This window comes from Triturus cristatus, chromosome 2_1 (assembly GCF_964204655.1).
Source record: "Triturus cristatus chromosome 2_1, aTriCri1.1, whole genome shotgun sequence".
Lineage (NCBI taxonomy): Eukaryota > Metazoa > Chordata > Amphibia > Caudata > Salamandridae > Triturus > Triturus cristatus.
The window spans coordinates 543,743,001-543,763,541 of record NC_140581.1 but is presented as its reverse complement, the minus strand read 5'-3'; positions in this window follow the sequence as shown (position 1 = coordinate 543,763,541).

Sequence of the window (20,541 nt, the reverse complement as noted above, 5' to 3'; positions counted from 1 at the left end):
CTGTGGAATCATGCATAGTATTCACAACCGAGTGGGGTTTGAGGTTGCAGTCAGTAATGCAAATACATTCAGCAACACTAAGGCTGGTTGCCCTTGCTGGAGTGTAGTCAGTCACCCATGTTACACATGTTTCTGGTCTCAAAAAGCTGTTTGGACATGTGCTTTTTTCAGAATCTGAAAAGTGGATTCAAAATGTGTCAGACTGTAAAAGTACATATCGCTTGCCAAAAAAAGAGTAGTAAGTGTGCTTTCAAATTGGCAAAGAAATTTCGTTTTCTGACTAATATCAAACCATGACTCTGTGTGCAAAGAGGAAGTATAGGCAGAGATTTATTGCGAATTACTCTGGTAATTTTACATTGCATTAGTAGGAAAGGGGCAGCTATTTTTCTGAAGAAGCAGACTCTTAGCACACACCCAGCTGCTTATCCTGTGGAATCATCCATAGTATTCACAACCGAGTGGGGTTTGAGGTTGCAGTCAGTAATGCAAATACATTCAGCAACACTAAGGCTGGTTGCCCTTGCTGGAGTGTAGTCAGTCACCCAGGTTACACATGTTTCTGGTCTCAAAAAGCTGTTTGGACATGTGCTTTTTTCAGAATCTGAAAAGTGGATTCAAAATGTGTCAGACTGTAAAAGTACATATCACTTGCCCAAAAAAGAGTAGTAAGTGTGCTTTCAAATTGGCAAAGAAATTTCGTTTTCTGCCTAATTTCAAACCATGACTCTGTGTGCAAAGAGGAATTATAGGCAGAGATTTGTTGCGTATTACTCTGGTAATTTTACAGTTGCATTAGATGGAAAGGGGGAGCTATTTTTTGTGCAGAAGCAGACTCTTAGCACACACCCAGCTGCTTATCCTCTGGAATCATGCATAGTATTCACAACCGAGTGGGGTTTCAGGTTGCAGTCAGTAATGCAAATACATTCAGCATCACTAAGGCTGGTTGCCCTTGCTGGAGTATAGTCAGTCACCCAGGTTACACATGTTTCTGGTCTCAAAAAGCTGTTTGGACATGTGCTTTTTTCATAATATGAAAAGTGGATTCAAAATGTGTCAGACTGTAAAAGTACTTATCACTTGCCAAAAAAAACAGTAGGAAGTGTGCTTTCCAATTGGCAAAGAAATTTTGTTTTCTGACTAATATCAAACCATGACTCTGTGTGCAAAGAGGAATTATAGGCAGAGATTTATTGCGAATTACTCTGGTAATTTTACAGTTGCATTAGTAGGAAAGGGGGAGCTATTTTTTCTGCAGAAGCAGACTCTTAGCACACACCCAGCTGCTTATCCTGTGGAATCATGCATAGTATTCACAACCGAGTGGGGTTTGAGGTTGCAGTCAGTAATGCAAATACATTCAGCAACACTAAGGCTGGTTTCCCTTGCTGGAGTGTAGTCAGTCACCCAGGTTACACATGTTTCTGGTCTTAAAAAGCTGTTTGGACATGTGCTTTTTTCACAATCTGAAAAGTGGATTCAAAATGTGTCAGACTGTAAAAGTACATATCACTTGCCCAAAAAAGAGTAGTAAGTGTGCTTTCAAATTGGCAAAGAAATTTCGTTTTCTGACTAATATCAAACCATGACTCTGTGTGAAAAGAGGAATTATAGACAGAGATTTATTGCGTATTACTATGGTAATTTTACAGTTGCATTAGTAGGAAAGGGGGAGCTATTTTTTCTGCAGAAGCAGACTCTTAGCACACACCCAGCTGCTTATCCTGTGGAATCATGCATAGTATTCACAACCGAGTGGGGTTTGAGGTTGCAGTCAGTAATGCAAATACATTCAGCATCACTAAGGCTGGTTGCCTTTGCTGGAGTGTAGTCAGTCACCCAGGTTACACATGTTTCTGGTCTCAAAAAGCTGTTTGGACATGTGCTTTTTTCATAATATGAAAAGTGGATTCAAAATGTGTCAGACTGTAAAAGTACTTATCACTTGCCAAAAAAAACAGTAGGAAGTGTGCTTTCCAATTGGCAAAGAAATTTCGTTTTCTGACTAATATCAAACCATGACTCTGTGTGCAAAGAGGAATTATAGGCAGAGATTTATTGCAAATTACTCTGGTAATTTTACAGTTGCATTAGTAGGAAAGGGGGAGCTATTTTTTCTGCAGAAGCAGACTCTTAGCACACACCCAGCTGCTTATCCTGTGGAATCATGCATAGTCTTCACAACCGAGTGGGGTTTGAGGTTGCAGTCAGTAATGCAAATACATTCAGCAACACTAAGGCTGGTTGCACTTGCTGGAGTGTAGTCAGTCACCCAGGTTACACATGTTTCTGGTCTTAAAAAGCTGTTTGGACATGTGCTTTTTTCAGAATCTGAAAAGTGGATTCAAAATGTGTCAGACTGTAAAAGTACATATCACTTGCCCAAAAAAGAGTAGTAAGTGTGCTTTCCAATTGGCAAATAAATTTCGTTTTCTGACTAATATCAAACCATGACTCTGTGTGCAAAGAGGAATTATAGACAGAGATTTATTGCGTATTACTATGGTAATTTTACAGTTGCATTAGTAGGAAAGAAGGAGCTATTTTTTCTGCAGAAGCAGACTCTTAGCACACACCCAGCTGCTTATCCTCTGGAATCATGCATAGTATTCACAACCGAGTGGGGTTTGAGGTTGCAGTCAGAAATGCAAATACATTCAGCAACACTAAGGCTGGTTGCCCTTGCTGGAGTGTAGTCAGTCACCCAGGTTACACATGTTTCTGGTCTCAAAAAGCTGTTTGGACATGTGCTTTTTTCAGAATCTGAAAAGTGGATTCAAAATGTGTCAGACTGTAAAAGTACATATCGCTTGCCAAAAAAAGAGTAGTAAGTGTGCTTTCAAATTGGCAAAGAAATTTCGTTTTCTGCCTAATTTCAAACCATGACTCTGTGTGCAAAGAGGAATTATAGACAGAGATTTATTGCATATTACTCTGGTAATTTTACAGTTGCATTAGATGGAAAGGGGGAGCTATTTTTTCTGCAGAAGCAGACTCTTAGCACACACCCAGCTGCTTATCCTCTAGAATCATGCATAGTATTCACAACCGAGTGGGGTTTGAGGTTGCAGTCAGTAATGCAAATACATTCAGCATCACTAAGGCTGGTTGCCCTTGCTGGAGTGTAGTCAGTCACCCAGGTTACACATGTTTCTGGTCTCAAAAAGCTGTTTAGACATGTGCTTTTTTCATAATATGAAAAGTGGATTCAAAATGTGTCAGACTGTAAAAGTACTTATCACTTGCCAAAAAAAACAGTAGGAAGTGTGCTTTCCAATTGGCAAAGAAATTTTGTTTTCTGACTAATATCAAACCATGACTCTGTGTGCAAAGAGGAATTATAGACAGAGATTTATTGCGTATTACTATGGTAATTTTACAGTTGCATTAGTAGGAAAGGGGGAGCTATTTTTTCTGCAGAAGCAGACTCTTAGCACACACCCAGCTGCTTATCCTGTGCAATCATGCATAGTATTCACAACCGAGTGGGGTTTGAGGTTGCAGTCAGTAATGCAAATACATTCAGCAACACTAAGGCTGGTTGCCCTTGCTGGAGTGTAGTCAGTCACCCAGGTTACACATGTTTCTGGTCTCAAAAAGCTGTTTGGACATGTGCTTTTTTCATAATATGAAAAGTGGATTCAAAATGTGTCAGACTGTAAAAGTACTTATCACTTGCCAAAAAAAACAGTAGGAAGTGTGCTTTCCAATTGGCAAAGAAATTTTGTTTTCTGACTAATATCAAACCATGACTCTGTGTGCAAAGAGGAATTATAGACAGAGATTTATTGCGTATTACTATGGTAATTTTACAGTTGCATTAGTAGGAAAGGGGGAGCTATTTTTTCTGCAGAAGCAGACTCTTAGCACACACCCAGCTGCTTATCCTGTGGAATCATGCATAGTATTCACAACCGAGTGGGGTTTGAGGTTGCAGTCAGTAATGCAAATACATTCAGCAACACTAAGGCTGGTTGCCCTTGCTGGAGTGTAGTCAGTCACCCATGTTACACATGTTTCTGGTCTCAAAAAGCTGTTTGGACATGTGCTTTTTTCAGAATCTGAAAAGTGGATTCAAAATGTGCCAGACTGTAAAAGTACATATCGCTTGCCAAAAAAAGAGTAGTAAGTGTGCTTTCAAATTGGCAAAGAAATTTCGTTTTCTGACTAATATCAAACCATGACTCTGTGTGCAAAGAGGAAGTATAGGCAGAGATTTATTGCGAATTACTCTGGTAATTTTACATTGCATTAGTAGGAAAGGGGCAGCTATTTTTCTGAAGAAGCAGACTCTTAGCACACACCCAGCTGCTTATCCTGTGGAATCATCCATAGTATTCACAACCGAGTGGGGTTTGAGGTTGCAGTCAGTAATGCAAATACATTCAGCAACACTAAGGCTGGTTGCCCTTGCTGGAGTGTAGTCAGTCACCCAGGTTACACATGTTTCTGGTCTCAAAAAGCTGTTTGGACATGTGCTTTTTTCAGAATCTGAAAAGTGGATTCAAAATGTGTCAGACTGTAAAAGTACATATCACTTGCCCAAAAAAGAGTAGTAAGTGTGCTTTCAAATTGGCAAAGAAATTTCGTTTTCTGCCTAATTTCAAACCATGACTCTGTGTGCAAAGAGGAATTATAGGCAGAGATTTGTTGCGTATTACTCTGGTAATTTTACAGTTGCATTAGATGGAAAGGGGGAGCTATTTTTTGTGCAGAAGCAGACTCTTAGCACACACCCAGCTGCTTATCCTCTGGAATCATGCATAGTATTCACAACCGAGTGGGGTTTCAGGTTGCAGTCAGTAATGCAAATACATTCAGCATCACTAAGGCTGGTTGCCCTTGCTGGAGTATAGTCAGTCACCCAGGTTACACATGTTTCTGGTCTCAAAAAGCTGTTTGGACATGTGCTTTTTTCATAATATGAAAAGTGGATTCAAAATGTGTCAGACTGTAAAAGTACTTATCACTTGCCAAAAAAAACAGTAGGAAGTGTGCTTTCCAATTGGCAAAGAAATTTTGTTTTCTGACTAATATCAAACCATGACTCTGTGTGCAAAGAGGAATTATAGACAGAGATTTATTGCGTATTACTATGGTAATTTTACAGTTGCATTAGTAGGAAAGGGGGAGCTATTTTTTCTGCAGAAGCAGACTCTTAGCACACACCCAGCTGCTTATCCTGTGGAATCATGCATAGTATTCACAACCGAGTGGGGTTTGAGGTTGCAGTCAGTAATGCAAATACATTCAGCAACACTAAGGCTGGTTGCCCTTGCTGGAGTGTAGTCAGTCACCCATGTTACACATGTTTCTGGTCTCAAAAAGCTGTTTGGACATGTGCTTTTTTCAGAATCTGAAAAGTGGATTCAAAATGTGCCAGACTGTAAAAGTACATATCGCTTGCCAAAAAAAGAGTAGTAAGTGTGCTTTCAAATTGGCAAAGAAATTTCGTTTTCTGACTAATATCAAACCATGACTCTGTGTGCAAAGAGGAAGTATAGGCAGAGATTTATTGCGAATTACTCTGGTAATTTTACATTGCATTAGTAGGAAAGGGGCAGCTATTTTTCTGAAGAAGCAGACTCTTAGCACACACCCAGCTGCTTATCCTGTGGAATCATCCATAGTATTCACAACCGAGTGGGGTTTGAGGTTGCAGTCAGTAATGCAAATACATTCAGCAACACTAAGGCTGGTTGCCCTTGCTGGAGTGTAGTCAGTCACCCAGGTTACACATGTTTCTGGTCTCAAAAAGCTGTTTGGACATGTGCTTTTTTCAGAATCTGAAAAGTGGATTCAAAATGTGTCAGACTGTAAAAGTACATATCACTTGCCCAAAAAAGAGTAGTAAGTGTGCTTTCAAATTGGCAAAGAAATTTCGTTTTCTGCCTAATTTCAAACCATGACTCTGTGTGCAAAGAGGAATTATAGGCAGAGATTTGTTGCGTATTACTCTGGTAATTTTACAGTTGCATTAGATGGAAAGGGGGAGCTATTTTTTGTGCAGAAGCAGACTCTTAGCACACACCCAGCTGCTTATCCTCTGGAATCATGCATAGTATTCACAACCGAGTGGGGTTTCAGGTTGCAGTCAGTAATGCAAATACATTCAGCATCACTAAGGCTGGTTGCCCTTGCTGGAGTATAGTCAGTCACCCAGGTTACACATGTTTCTGGTCTCAAAAAGCTGTTTGGACATGTGCTTTTTTCATAATATGAAAAGTGGATTCAAAATGTGTCAGACTGTAAAAGTACTTATCACTTGCCAAAAAAAACAGTAGGAAGTGTGCTTTCCAATTGGCAAAGAAATTTTGTTTTCTGACTAATATCAAACCATGACTCTGTGTGCAAAGAGGAATTATAGGCAGAGATTTATTGCGAATTACTCTGGTAATTTTACAGTTGCATTAGTAGGAAAGGGGGAGCTATTTTTTCTGCAGAAGCAGACTCTTAGCACACACCCAGCTGCTTATCCTGTGGAATCATGCATAGTATTCACAACCGAGTGGGGTTTGAGGTTGCAGTCAGTAATGCAAATACATTCAGCAACACTAAGGCTGGTTGCCCTTGCTGGAGTGTAGTCAGTCACCCAGGTTACACATGTTTCTGGTCTTAAAAAGCTGTTTGGACATGTGCTTTTTTCACAATCTGAAAAGTGGATTCAAAATGTGTCAGACTGTAAAAGTACATATCACTTGCCCAAAAAAGAGTAGTAAGTGTGCTTTCAAATTGGCAAAGAAATTTCGTTTTCTGACTAATATCAAACCATGACTCTGTGTGAAAAGAGGAATTATAGACAGAGATTTATTGCGTATTACTATGGTAATTTTACAGTTGCATTAGTAGGAAAGGGGGAGCTATTTTTTCTGCAGAAGCAGACTCTTAGCACACACCCAGCTGCTTATCCTGTGGAATCATGCATAGTATTCACAACCGAGTGGGGTTTGAGGTTGCAGTCAGTAATGCAAATACATTCAGCATCACTAAGGCTGGTTGCCTTTGCTGGAGTGTAGTCAGTCACCCAGGTTACACATGTTTCTGGTCTCAAAAAGCTATTTGGACATGTGCTTTTTTCATAATATGAAAAGTGGATTCAAAATGTGTCAGACTGTAAAAGTACTTATCACTTGCCAAAAAAAACAGTAGGAAGTGTGCTTTCCAATTGGCAAAGAAATTTCGTTTTCTGACTAATATCAAACCATGACTCTGTGTGCAAAGAGGAATTATAGGCAGAGATTTATTGCAAATTACTCTGGTAATTTTACAGTTGCATTAGTAGGAAAGGGGGAGCTATTTTTTCTGCAGAAGCAGACTCTTAGCACACACCCAGCTGCTTATCCTGTGGAATCATGCATAGTCTTCACAACCGAGTGGGGTTTGAGGTTGCAGTCAGTAATGCAAATACATTCAGCAACACTAAGGCTGGTTGCACTTGCTGGAGTGTAGTCAGTCACCCAGGTTACACATGTTTCTGGTCTTAAAAAGCTGTTTGGACATGTGCTTTTTTCAGAATCTGAAAAGTGGATTCAAAATGTGTCAGACTGTAAAAGTACATATCACTTGCCCAAAAAAGAGTAGTAAGTGTGCTTTCCAATTGGCAAATAAATTTCGTTTTCTGACTAATATCAAACCATGACTCTGTGTGCAAAGAGGAATTATAGACAGAGATTTATTGCGTATTACTATGGTAATTTTACAGTTGCATTAGTAGGAAAGAAGGAGCTATTTTTTCTGCAGAAGCAGACTCTTAGCACACACCCAGCTGCTTATCCTCTGGAATCATGCATAGTATTCACAACCGAGTGGGGTTTGAGGTTGCAGTCAGTAATGCAAATACATTCAGCAACACTAAGGCTGGTTGCCCTTGCTGGAGTGTAGTCAGTCACCCAGGTTACACATGTTTCTGGTCTCAAAAAGCTGTTTGGACATGTGCTTTTTTCAGAATCTGAAAAGTGGATTCAAAATGTGTCAGACTGTAAAAGTACATATCGCTTGCCAAAAAAAGAGTAGTAAGTGTGCTTTCAAATTGGCAAAGAAATTTCGTTTTCTGCCTAATTTCAAACCATGACTCTGTGTGCAAAGAGGAATTATAGACAGAGATTTATTGCATATTACTCTGGTAATTTTACAGCTGCATTAGATGGAAAGGGGGAGCTATTTTTTCTGCAGAAGCAGACTCTTAGCACACACCCAGCTGCTTATCCTCTAGAATCATGCATAGTATTCACAACCGAGTGGGGTTTGAGGTTGCAGTCAGTAATGCAAATACATTCAGCATCACTAAGGCTGGTTGCCCTTGCTGGAGTGTAGTCAGTCACCCAGGTTACACATGTTTCTGGTCTCAAAAAGCTGTTTAGACGTGCTTTTTTCATAATATGAAAAGTGGATTCAAAATGTGTCAGACTGTAAAAGTACTTATCACTTGCCAAAAAAAACAGTAGGAAGTGTGCTTTCCAATTGGCAAAGAAATTTTGTTTTCTGACTAATATCAAACCATGACTCTGTGTGCAAAGAGGAATTATAGACAGAGATTTATTGCGTATTACTATGGTAATTTTACAGTTGCATTAGTAGGAAAGGGGGAGCTATTTTTTCTGCAGAAGCAGACTCTTAGCACACACCCAGCTGCTTATCCTGTGGAATCATGCATAGTATTCACAACCGAGTGGGGTTTGAGGTTGCAGTCAGTAATGCAAATACATTCAGCAACACTAAGGCTGGTTGCCCTTGCTGGAGTGTAGTCAGTCACCCAGGTTACACATGTTTCTGGTCTCAAAAAGCTGCTTGGACATGTGCTTTTTTCAGAATCTGAAAAATGGATTCAAAATGTGTCAGACTGTAAAAGTACATATCGCTTGCCAAAAAAAGAGTAGTAAGTGTGCTTTCAAATTGGCAAAGAAATTTTGTTTTCTGACTAATATCAAACCATGACTCTGTGTGCAAAGAGGAATTATAGGCAGAGATTTATTGCGAATTACTCTGGTAATTTTACAGTTTCATTAGTAGGAAAGGGGGAGCTATTTTTTCTGCAGAAGCAGACTCTTAGCACACACCCAGCTGCTTATCCTGAGGAATCATGCATAGTATTCACAACCGAGTGGGGTTTGAGGTTGCAGTCAGTAATGCAAATACATTCAGCAACACTAAGGCTGGTTGCCCTTGCTGGAGTGTAGTCAGTCACCCAGGTTACACATGTTTCTGGTCTTAAAAAGCTGTTTGGACATGTGCTTTTTTCACAATCTGAAAAGTGGATTCAAAATGTGCCAGACTGTAAAAGTACATATCACTTGCCCAAAAAAGAGTAGTAAGTGTGCTTTCAAATTGGCAAAGAAATTTCGTTTTCTGACTAATATCAAACCATGACTCTGTGTGCAAAGAGGAATTATAGACAGAGATTTATTGCGTATTACTATGGTAATTTTACAGTTGCATTAGTAGGAAAGGGGGAGCTATTTTTTCTGCAGAAGCAGACTCTTAGCACACACCCAGCTGCTTATCCTCTGAAATCCTGCATAGTATTCACAACCGAGTGGGGTTTGAGGTTGCAGTCAGTAATGCAAATACATTCAGCATCACTAAGGCTGGTTGCCTTTGCTGGAGTGTAGTCAGTCACCCAGGTTACACATGTTTCTGGTCTCAAAAAGCTGTTTGGACATGTGCTTTTTTCATAATATGAAAAGTGGATTCAAAATGTGTCAGACTGTAAAAGTACTTATCACTTGCCAAAAAAAACAGTAGGAAGTGTGCTTTCCAATTGGCAAAGAAATGTTGTTTTCTGACTAATATCAAACCATGACTCTGTGTGCAAAGAGGAATTATAGACAGAGATTTATTGCGTATTACTATGGTAATTTTACAGTTGCATTATTAGGAAAGGGGGAGCTATTTTTTCTGCAGAAGCAGACTCTTAGCACACACCCAGCAGCTTATCCTGTGGAATCATGCATAGTATTCACAACCGAGTGGGGTTTGAGGTTGCAGTCAGTAATGCAAATACATTCAGCAACACTAAGGCTGGTTGCCCTTGCTGGAGTGTAGTCAGTCACCCAGGTTACACATGTTTCTGGTCTCAAAAAGCTGTTTGGACATGTGCTTTTTTCAGAATCTGAAAAGTGGATTCAAAATGTGTCAGACTGTAAAAGTACATATCGCTTGCCAAAAAAAGAGTAGTAAGTGTGCTTTCAAATTGGCAAAGAAATTTCGTTTTCTGCCTAATTTCAAACCATGACTCTGTGTGCAAAGAGGAATTATAGACAGAGATTTATTGCGTATTACTCTGGTAATTTTACAGTTGCATTAGATGGAAAGGGGGAGCTATTTTTTCTGCAGAAGCAGACTCTTAGTACACACCCAGCTGCTTATCCTCTGGAACCATGCATAGTATTCACAACCGAGTGGGGTTTGAGGTTGCAGTCAGTAATGCAAATACATTCAGCATCACTAAGGCTGGTTGCTCTTGCTGGAGTGTAGTCAGTCACCCAGGTTACACATGTTTCTGGTCTCAAAAAGCTGTTTGGACATGTGCTTTTTTCATAATATGAAAAGTGGATTCAAAATGTGTCAGACTGTAAAAGTACTTATCACTTGCCAAAAAAAAACAGTAGGAAGTGTGCTTTACAATTGGCAAAGAAATTTTGTTTTCTGACTAATATCAAACCATGACTCTGTGTGCAAAGAGGAATTATAGACAGAGATTTATTGTGTATTACTATGGTAATTTTACAGTTGCATTAGTAGGAAAGGGGGAGCTATTTTTTCTGCAGAAGCAGACTCTTAGCACACACCCAGCTGCTTATCCTGTGGAATCATGCATAGTATTCACAACCGAGTGGGGTTTGAGGTTGCAGTCAGTAATGCAAATACATTCAGCAACACTAAGGCTGGTTGCCCTTGCTGGAGTGTAGTCAGTCACCCAGGTTACACATGTTTCTGGTCTCAAAAAGCTGCTTGGACATGTGCTTTTTTCAGAATCTGAAAAGTGGATTCAAAATGTGTCAGACTGTAAAAGTACATATCGCTTGCCAAAAAAAGAGTAGTAAGTGTGCTTTCAAATTGGCAAAGAAATTTCGTTTTCTGACTAATATCAAACCATGACTCTGTGTGCAAAGAGGAATTATAGGCAGAGATTTATTGCGAATTACTCTGGTAATTTTACAGCTGCATTAGATGGAAAGGGGGAGCTATTTTTTCTGCAGAAGCAGACTCTTAGCACACACCCAGCTGCTTATCCTCTAGAATCATGCATAGTATTCACAACCGAGTGGGGTTTGAGGTTGCAGTCAGTAATGCAAATACATTCAGCATCACTAAGGCTGGTTGCCCTTGCTGGAGTGTAGTCAGTCACCCAGGTTACACATGTTTCTGGTCTCAAAAAGCTGTTTAGACGTGCTTTTTTCATAATATGAAAAGTGGATTCAAAATGTGTCAGACTGTAAAAGTACTTATCACTTGCCAAAAAAAACAGTAGGAAGTGTGCTTTCCAATTGGCAAAGAAATTTTGTTTTCTGACTAATATCAAACCATGACTCTGTGTGCAAAGAGGAATTATAGACAGAGATTTATTGCGTATTACTATGGTAATTTTACAGTTGCATTAGTAGGAAAGGGGGAGCTATTTTTTCTGCAGAAGCAGACTCTTAGCACACACCCAGCTGCTTATCCTGTGGAATCATGCATAGTATTCACAACCGAGTGGGGTTTGAGGTTGCAGTCAGTAATGCAAATACATTCAGCAACACTAAGGCTGGTTGCCCTTGCTGGAGTGTAGTCAGTCACCCAGGTTACACATGTTTCTGGTCTCAAAAAGCTGCTTGGACATGTGCTTTTTTCAGAATCTGAAAAATGGATTCAAAATGTGTCAGACTGTAAAAGTACATATCGCTTGCCAAAAAAAGAGTAGTAAGTGTGCTTTCAAATTGGCAAAGAAATTTTGTTTTCTGACTAATATCAAACCATGACTCTGTGTGCAAAGAGGAATTATAGGCAGAGATTTATTGCGAATTACTCTGGTAATTTTACAGTTTCATTAGTAGGAAAGGGGGAGCTATTTTTTCTGCAGAAGCAGACTCTTAGCACACACCCAGCTGCTTATCCTGAGGAATCATGCATAGTATTCACAACCGAGTGGGGTTTGAGGTTGCAGTCAGTAATGCAAATACATTCAGCAACACTAAGGCTGGTTGCCCTTGCTGGAGTGTAGTCAGTCACCCAGGTTACACATGTTTCTGGTCTTAAAAAGCTGTTTGGACATGTGCTTTTTTCACAATCTGAAAAGTGGATTCAAAATGTGCCAGACTGTAAAAGTACATATCACTTGCCCAAAAAAGAGTAGTAAGTGTGCTTTCAAATTGGCAAAGAAATTTCGTTTTCTGACTAATATCAAACCATGACTCTGTGTGCAAAGAGGAATTATAGACAGAGATTTATTGCGTATTACTATGGTAATTTTACAGTTGCATTAGTAGGAAAGGGGGAGCTATTTTTTCTGCAGAAGCAGACTCTTAGCACACACCCAGCTGCTTATCCTCTGAAATCCTGCATAGTATTCACAACCGAGTGGGGTTTGAGGTTGCAGTCAGTAATGCAAATACATTCAGCATCACTAAGGCTGGTTGCCTTTGCTGGAGTGTAGTCAGTCACCCAGGTTACACATGTTTCTGGTCTCAAAAAGCTGTTTGGACATGTGCTTTTTTCATAATATGAAAAGTGGATTCAAAATGTGTCAGACTGTAAAAGTACTTATCACTTGCCAAAAAAAACAGTAGGAAGTGTGCTTTCCAATTGGCAAAGAAATGTTGTTTTCTGACTAATATCAAACCATGACTCTGTGTGCAAAGAGGAATTATAGACAGAGATTTATTGCGTATTACTATGGTAATTTTACAGTTGCATTATTAGGAAAGGGGGAGCTATTTTTTCTGCAGAAGCAGACTCTTAGCACACACCCAGCAGCTTATCCTGTGGAATCATGCATAGTATTCACAACCGAGTGGGGTTTGAGGTTGCAGTCAGTAATGCAAATACATTCAGCAACACTAAGGCTGGTTGCCCTTGCTGGAGTGTAGTCAGTCACCCAGGTTACACATGTTTCTGGTCTCAAAAAGCTGTTTGGACATGTGCTTTTTTCAGAATCTGAAAAGTGGATTCAAAATGTGTCAGACTGTAAAAGTACATATCGCTTGCCAAAAAAAGAGTAGTAAGTGTGCTTTCAAATTGGCAAAGAAATTTCGTTTTCTGCCTAATTTCAAACCATGACTCTGTGTGCAAAGAGGAATTATAGACAGAGATTTATTGCGTATTACTCTGGTAATTTTACAGTTGCATTAGATGGAAAGGGGGAGCTATTTTTTCTGCAGAAGCAGACTCTTAGTACACACCCAGCTGCTTATCCTCTGGAACCATGCATAGTATTCACAACCGAGTGGGGTTTGAGGTTGCAGTCAGTAATGCAAATACATTCAGCATCACTAAGGCTGGTTGCCCTTGCTGGAGTGTAGTCAGTCACCCAGGTTACACATGTTTCTGGTCTCAAAAAGCTGTTTGGACATGTGCTTTTTTCATAATATGAAAAGTGGATTCAAAATGTGTCAGACTGTAAAAGTACTTATCACTTGCCAAAAAAAAACAGTAGGAAGTGTGCTTTCCAATTGGCAAAGAAATTTTGTTTTCTGACTAATATCAAACCATGACTCTGTGTGCAAAGAGGAATTATAGACAGAGATTTATTGTGTATTACTATGGTAATTTTACAGTTGCATTAGTAGGAAAGGGGGAGCTATTTTTTCTGCAGAAGCAGACTCTTAGCACACACCCAGCTGCTTATCCTGTGGAATCATGCATAGTATTCACAACCGAGTGGGGTTTGAGGTTGCAGTCAGTAATGCAAATACATTCAGCAACACTAAGGCTGGTTGCCCTTGCTGGAGTGTAGTCAGTCACCCAGGTTACACATGTTTCTGGTCTCAAAAAGCTGCTTGGACATGTGCTTTTTTCAGAATCTGAAAAGTGGATTCAAAATGTGTCAGACTGTAAAAGTACATATCGCTTGCCAAAAAAAGAGTAGTAAGTGTGCTTTCAAATTGGCAAAGAAATTTCGTTTTCTGACTAATATCAAACCATGACTCTGTGTGCAAAGAGGAATTATAGGCAGAGATTTATTGCGAATTACTCTGGTAATTTTACAGTTGCATTAGTAGGAAAGGGGGAGCTATTTTTTCTGCAGAAGCAGACTCTTAGCACACACCCAGCTGCTTATCCTGTGGAATCATGCATAGTATTCACAACCGAGTGGGGTTTGAGGTTGCAGTCAGTAATGCAAATACATTCAGCAACACTAAGGCTGGTTGCCCTTGCTGGAGTGTAGTCAGTCACCCAGGTTACACATGTTTCTGGTCTTAAAAAGCTGTTTGGACATGTGCCTTTTTCACAATCTGAAAAGTGGATTCAAAATGTGTCAGACTGTAAAAGTACATATCACTTGCCCAAAAAAAAGTAGTAAGTGTGCTTTCAAATTGGCAAAGAAATTTCGTTTTCTGACTAATATCAAACCATGACTCTGTGTGCAAAGAGGAATTATAGACAGAGATGTATTGCGTATTACTATGGTAATTTTACAGTTGCATTAGTAGGAAAGGGGGAGCTTTTTTTTCTGCAGAAGCAGACTCTTAGCACACACCCAGCTGCTTATCCTGTGGAATCATGCATAGTATTCACAACCGAGTGGGGTTTGAGGTTGCAGTCAGTAATGCAAATACATTCAGCAACACTAAGGCTGGTTGCCCTTGCTGGAGTGTAGTCAGTCACCCAGGTTACACATGTTTCTGGTCTCAAAAAGCTGTTTGGACATGTGCTTTTTTCATAATATGAAAAGTGGATTCAAAATGTGTCAGACTGTAAAAGTACTTATCACTTGCCAAAAAAAACAGTAGGAAGTCTGCTTTCCAATTGGCAAAGAAATTTTGTTTTCTGACTAATATCAAACCATGACTCTGTGTGCAAAGAGGAATTATAGACAGAGATTTATTGCGTATTACTATGGTAATTTTACAGTTGCATTAGTAGGAAAGGGGGAGCTATTTTTTCTGCAGAAGCAGACTCTTAGCACACACCCAGCTGCTTATCCTGTGGAATCATGCATAGTATTCACAACCGAGTGGGGTTTGAGGTTGCAGTCAGTAATGCAAATACATTCAGCAACACGAAGGCTGGTTGCCCTTGCTGGAGTGTAGTCAGTCACCCATGTTACACATGTTTCTGGTCTCAAAAAGCTGTTTGGACATGTGCTTTTTTCAGAATCTGAAAAGTGGATTCAAAATGTGTCAGACTGTAAAAGTACATATCGCTTGCCAAAAAAAGAGTAGTAAGTGTGCTTTCAAATTGGCAAAGAAATTTCGTTTTCTGACTAATATCAAACCATGACTCTGTGTGCAAAGAGGAAGTATAGGCAGAGATTTATTGCGAATTACTCTGGTAATTTTACATTGCATTAGTAGGAAAGGGGCAGCTATTTTTCTGAAGAAGCAGACTCTTAGCACACACCCAGCTGCTTATCCTGTGGAATCATCCATAGTATTCACAACCGAGTGGGGTTTGAGGTTGCAGTCAGTAATGCAAATACATTCAGCAACACTAAGGCTGGTTGCCCTTGCTGGAGTGTAGTCAGTCACCCAGGTTACACATGTTTCTGGTCTCAAAAAGCTGTTTGGACATGTGCTTTTTTCAGAATCTGAAAAGTGGATTCAAAATGTGTCAGACTGTAAAAGTACATATCACTTGCCCAAAAAAGAGTAGTAAGTGTGCTTTCAAATTGGCAAAGAAATTTCGTTTTCTGCCTAATTTCAAACCATGACTCTGTGTGAAAAGAGGAATTATAGGCAGAGATTTATTGCGTATTACTCGGGTAATTTTACAGTTGCATTAGATGGAAAGGGGGAGCTATTTTTTTCTGCAGAAGTAGACTCTTAGTACACACCCAGCTGCTTATCCTCTGGAATCATGCATAGTATTCACAACCGAGTGGGGTTTGAGGTTGCAGTCAGTAATGCAAATCCATTCAGCATCACTAAGGCTGGTTGCCCTTGCTGGAGTGTAGTCAGTCACCCAGGTTACACATGTTTCTGGTCTCAAAAAGCTGTTTGGACATGTGCTTTTTTCATAATATGAAAAGTGGATTCAAAATGTGTCAGACTGTAAAAGTACTTATCACTTGCCAAAAAAAACAGTAGGAAGTGTGCTTTCCAATTGGCAAAGAAATTTTGTTTTCTGACTAATATCAAACCATGACTCTGTGTGCAAAGAGGAATTATAGACAGAGATTTATTGTGTATTACTATGGTAATTTTACAGTTGCATTAGTAGGAAAGGGGGAGCTATTTTTTCTGCAGAAGCAGACTCTTAGCACACACCCAGCTGCTTATCCTGTGGAATCATGCATAGTATTCACAACCGAGTGGGGTTTGAGGTTGCAGTCAGTAATGCAAATACATTCAGCAACACTAAGGCTGGTTGCCCTTGCTGGAGTGTAATCAGTCACCCAGGTTACACATGTTTCTGGTCTCAAAAAGCTGCTTGGACATGTGCTTTTTTCAGAATCTGAAATATGGATTCAAAATGTGTCAGACTGTAAAAGTACATATCGCTTGCCAAAAAAAGAGTAGTAAGTGTGCTTTCAAATTGGCAAAGAAATTTCGTTTTCTGACTAATATCAAACCATGACTCTGTGTGCAAAGAGGAATTATAGGCAGAGATTTATTGCGAATTACTATGGTAATTTTACAGTTGCATTAGTAGGAAAGGGGGAGCTATTTTTTCTGCAGAAGCAGACTCTTAGCACACACTCAGCTGCTTATCCTGTGGAATCATGCATAGTATTCACAACCGAGTGGGGTTTGAGGTTGCAGTCAGTAATGCAAATACATTCAGCAACACTAAGGCGGGTTGCCCTTGCTGGAGTGTAGTCAGTCACCCAGGTTACACATGTTTCTGGTCTCAAAAAGCTGTTTGGACATGTGCTTTTTTCAGAATCTGAAAAGTGGATTCAAAATGTGTCCGACTGTAAAAGTACATATCACTTGCCAAGAAAAGAGTAGTAAGTGTGCTTTCAAATTGGCAAAGAAATTTCGTTTTCTGACTAATATCAAACCATGACTCTGTGTGCAAAGAGGAATTATAGGCAGAGATTTATTGCGTATTACTCTGGTAATTTTACATTTGCATTAGATGGAAAGGGGGAGCTATTTTTTCTGCAGAAGCAGACTCTTAGCACACACCCAGCTGCTTATCCTGTGGAATCATGAATAGTATTCACAACCGAGTGGGGTTTCAGGTTGCAGTCAGTAATGCAAATACATTCAGCACCACTAAGGCTGGTTGCCCTTGATGGAGTGTAGTCAGTCACCCATGTTACACATGTTTCTGGTCTCAAAAAGCTGTTTGGACATGTGCTTTTTTCAGAATCTGAAAAGTGGATTCAAAATGTGTCAGACTGTAAAAGTACATATCGCTTGCCAAAAAAAGAGTAGTAAGTGTGCTTTCAAATTGGCAAAGAAATTTCGTTTTCTGACTAATATCAAACCATGACTCTGTGTGCAAAGAGGAAGTATAGGCAGAGATTTATTGCGAATTACTCTGGTAATTTTACATTGCATTAGTAGGAAAGGGGCAGCTATTTTTCTGAAGAAGCAGACTCTTAGCACACACCCAGCTGCTCATCCTGTGGAATCATCCATAGTATTCACAACCGAGTGGGGTTTGAGGTTGCAGTCAGTAATGCAAATACATTCAGCAACACTAAGGCTGGTTGCCCTTGCTGGAGTGTAGTCAGTCACCCAGGTTACACATGTTTCTGGTCTCAAAAAGCTGTTTGGACATGTGCTTTTTTCAGAATCTGAAAAGTGGATTCAAAATGTGTCAGACTGTAAAAGTACATATCACTTGCCCAAAAAAGAGTAGTAAGTGTGCTTTCAAATTGGCAAAGAAATTTCGTTTTCTGCCTAATTTCAAACCATGACTCTGTGTGCAAAGAGGAATTATAGGCAGAGATTTATTGCGTATTACTCTAGGAATTTTACAGTTGCATTAGATGGAAAGGGGGAGCTATTTTTTCTGCAGAAGCAGACTCTTAGTACACACCCAGCTGCTTATCCTCTGGAATCATGCATAGTATTCACAACCGAGTGGGGTTTGAGGTTGCAGTCAGTAATGCAAATACATTCAGCATCACTAAGGCTGGTTGCCCTTGCTGGAGTGTAGTCAGTCACCCAGGTTACACATGTTTCTGGTCTCAAAAAGCTGATTGGACATGTGCTTTTTTCATAATATGAAAAGTGGATTCAAAATGTGTCAGACTGTAAAAGTACTTATCACTTGCCAAAAAAAACAGTAGGAAGTGTGCTTTCCAATTGGCAAAGACATTTTGTTTTCTGACTAATATCAAACCATGACTCTGTGTGCAAAGAGGAATTATAGACAGAGATTTATTGTGTATTACTATGGTAATTTTACAGTTGCATTAGTAGGAAAGGGGGAGCTATTTTTTCTGCAGAAGCAGACTCTTAGCACACACCCAGCTGCTTATCCTGTGGAATCATGCATAGTATTCACAACCGAGTGGGGTTTGAGGTTGCAGTCAGTAATGCAAATACATTCAGCAACACTAAGGCTGGTTGCCCTTGCTGGAGTGTAGTCAGTCACCCAGGTTACACATGTTTCTGGTCTCAAAAAGCTGCTTGGACATGTGCTTTTTTCAGAATCTGAAAAGTGGATTCAAAATGTGTCAGACTGTAAAAGTACATATCGCTTGCCAAAAAAAGAGTAGTAAGTGTGCTTTCAAATTGGCAAAGAAATTTCGTTTTCTGACTAATATCAAACCATGACTCTGTGTGCAAAGAGGAATTATAGGCAGAGATTTATTGCGAATTACTCTGGTAATTTTACAGTTGCATTAGTAGGAAAGGGGGTGCTATTTTTTCTGCAGAAGCAGACTCTTAGCACACACCCAGCTGCTTATCCTGTGGAATCATGCATAGTATTCACAACCGAGTGGGGTTTGAGGTTGCAGTCAGTAATGCAAATACATTCAGCAACACTAAGGCTGGTTGCCCTTGCTGGAGTGTAGTCAGTCACCCAGGTTACACATGTTTCTGGTCTTAAAAAGCTGTTTGGACATGTGCTTTTTTCACAATCTGAAAAGTGGATTCAAAATGTGTCAGACTGTAAAAGTACATATCACTTGCCCAAAAAAAAGTAGTAAGTGTGCTTTCAAATTGGCAAAGAAATTTCGTTTTCTGACTAATATCAAACCATGACTCTGTGTGCAAAGAGGAATTATAGACAGAGATGTATTGCGTATTACTATGGTAATTTTACAGTTGCATTAGTAGGAAAGGGGGAGCTTTTTTTTCTGCAGAAGCAGACTCTTAGCACACACCCAGCTGCTTATCCTGTGGAATCATGCATAGTATTCACAACCGAGTGGGGTTTGAGGTTGCAGTCAGTAATGCAAATACATTCAGCAACACTAAGGCTGGTTGCCCTTGCTGGAGTGTAGTCAGTCACCCAGGTTACACATGTTTCTGGTCTCAAAAAGCTGTTTGGACATGTGCTTTTTTCATAATATGAAAAGTGGATTCAAAATGTGTCAGACTGTAAAAGTACTTATCACTTGCCAAAAAAAACAGTAGGAAGTCTGCTTTCCAATTGGCAAAGAAATTTTGTTTTCTGACTAATATCAAACCATGACTCTGTGTGCAAAGAGGAATTATAGACAGAGATTTATTGCGTATTACTATGGTAATTTTACAGTTGCATTAGTAGGAAAGGGGGAGCTATTTTTTCTGCAGAAGCAGACTCTTAGCACACACCCAGCTGCTTATCCTGTGGAATCATGCATAGTATTCACAACCGAGTGGGGTTTGAGGTTGCAGTCAGTAATGCAAATACATTCAGCAACACGAAGGCTGGTTGCCCTTGCTGGAGTGTAGTCAGTCACCCATGTTACACATGTTTCTGGTCTCAAAAAGCTGTTTGGACATGTGCTTTTTTCAGAATCTGAAAAGTGGATTCAAAATGTGTCAGACTGTAAAAGTACATATCGCTTGCCAAAAAAAGAGTAGTAAGTGTGCTTTCAAATTGGCAAAGAAATTTCGTTTTCTGACTAATATCAAACCATGACTCTGTGTGCAAAGAGGAAGTATAGGCAGAGATTTATTGCGAATTACTCTGGTAATTTTACATTGCATTAGTAGGAAAGGGGCAGCTATTTTTCTGAAGAAGCAGACTCTTAGCACACACCCAGCTGCTTATCCTGTGGAATCATCCATAGTATTCACAACCGAGTGGGGTTTGAGGTTGCAGTCAGTAATGCAAATACATTCAGCAACACTAAGGCTGGTTGCCCTTGCTGGAGTGTAGTCAGTCACCCAGGTTACACATGTTTCTGGTCTCAAAAAGCTGTTTGGACATGTGCTTTTTTCAGAATCTGAAAAGTGGATTCAAAATGTGTCAGACTGTAAAAGTACATATCACTTGCCCAAAAAA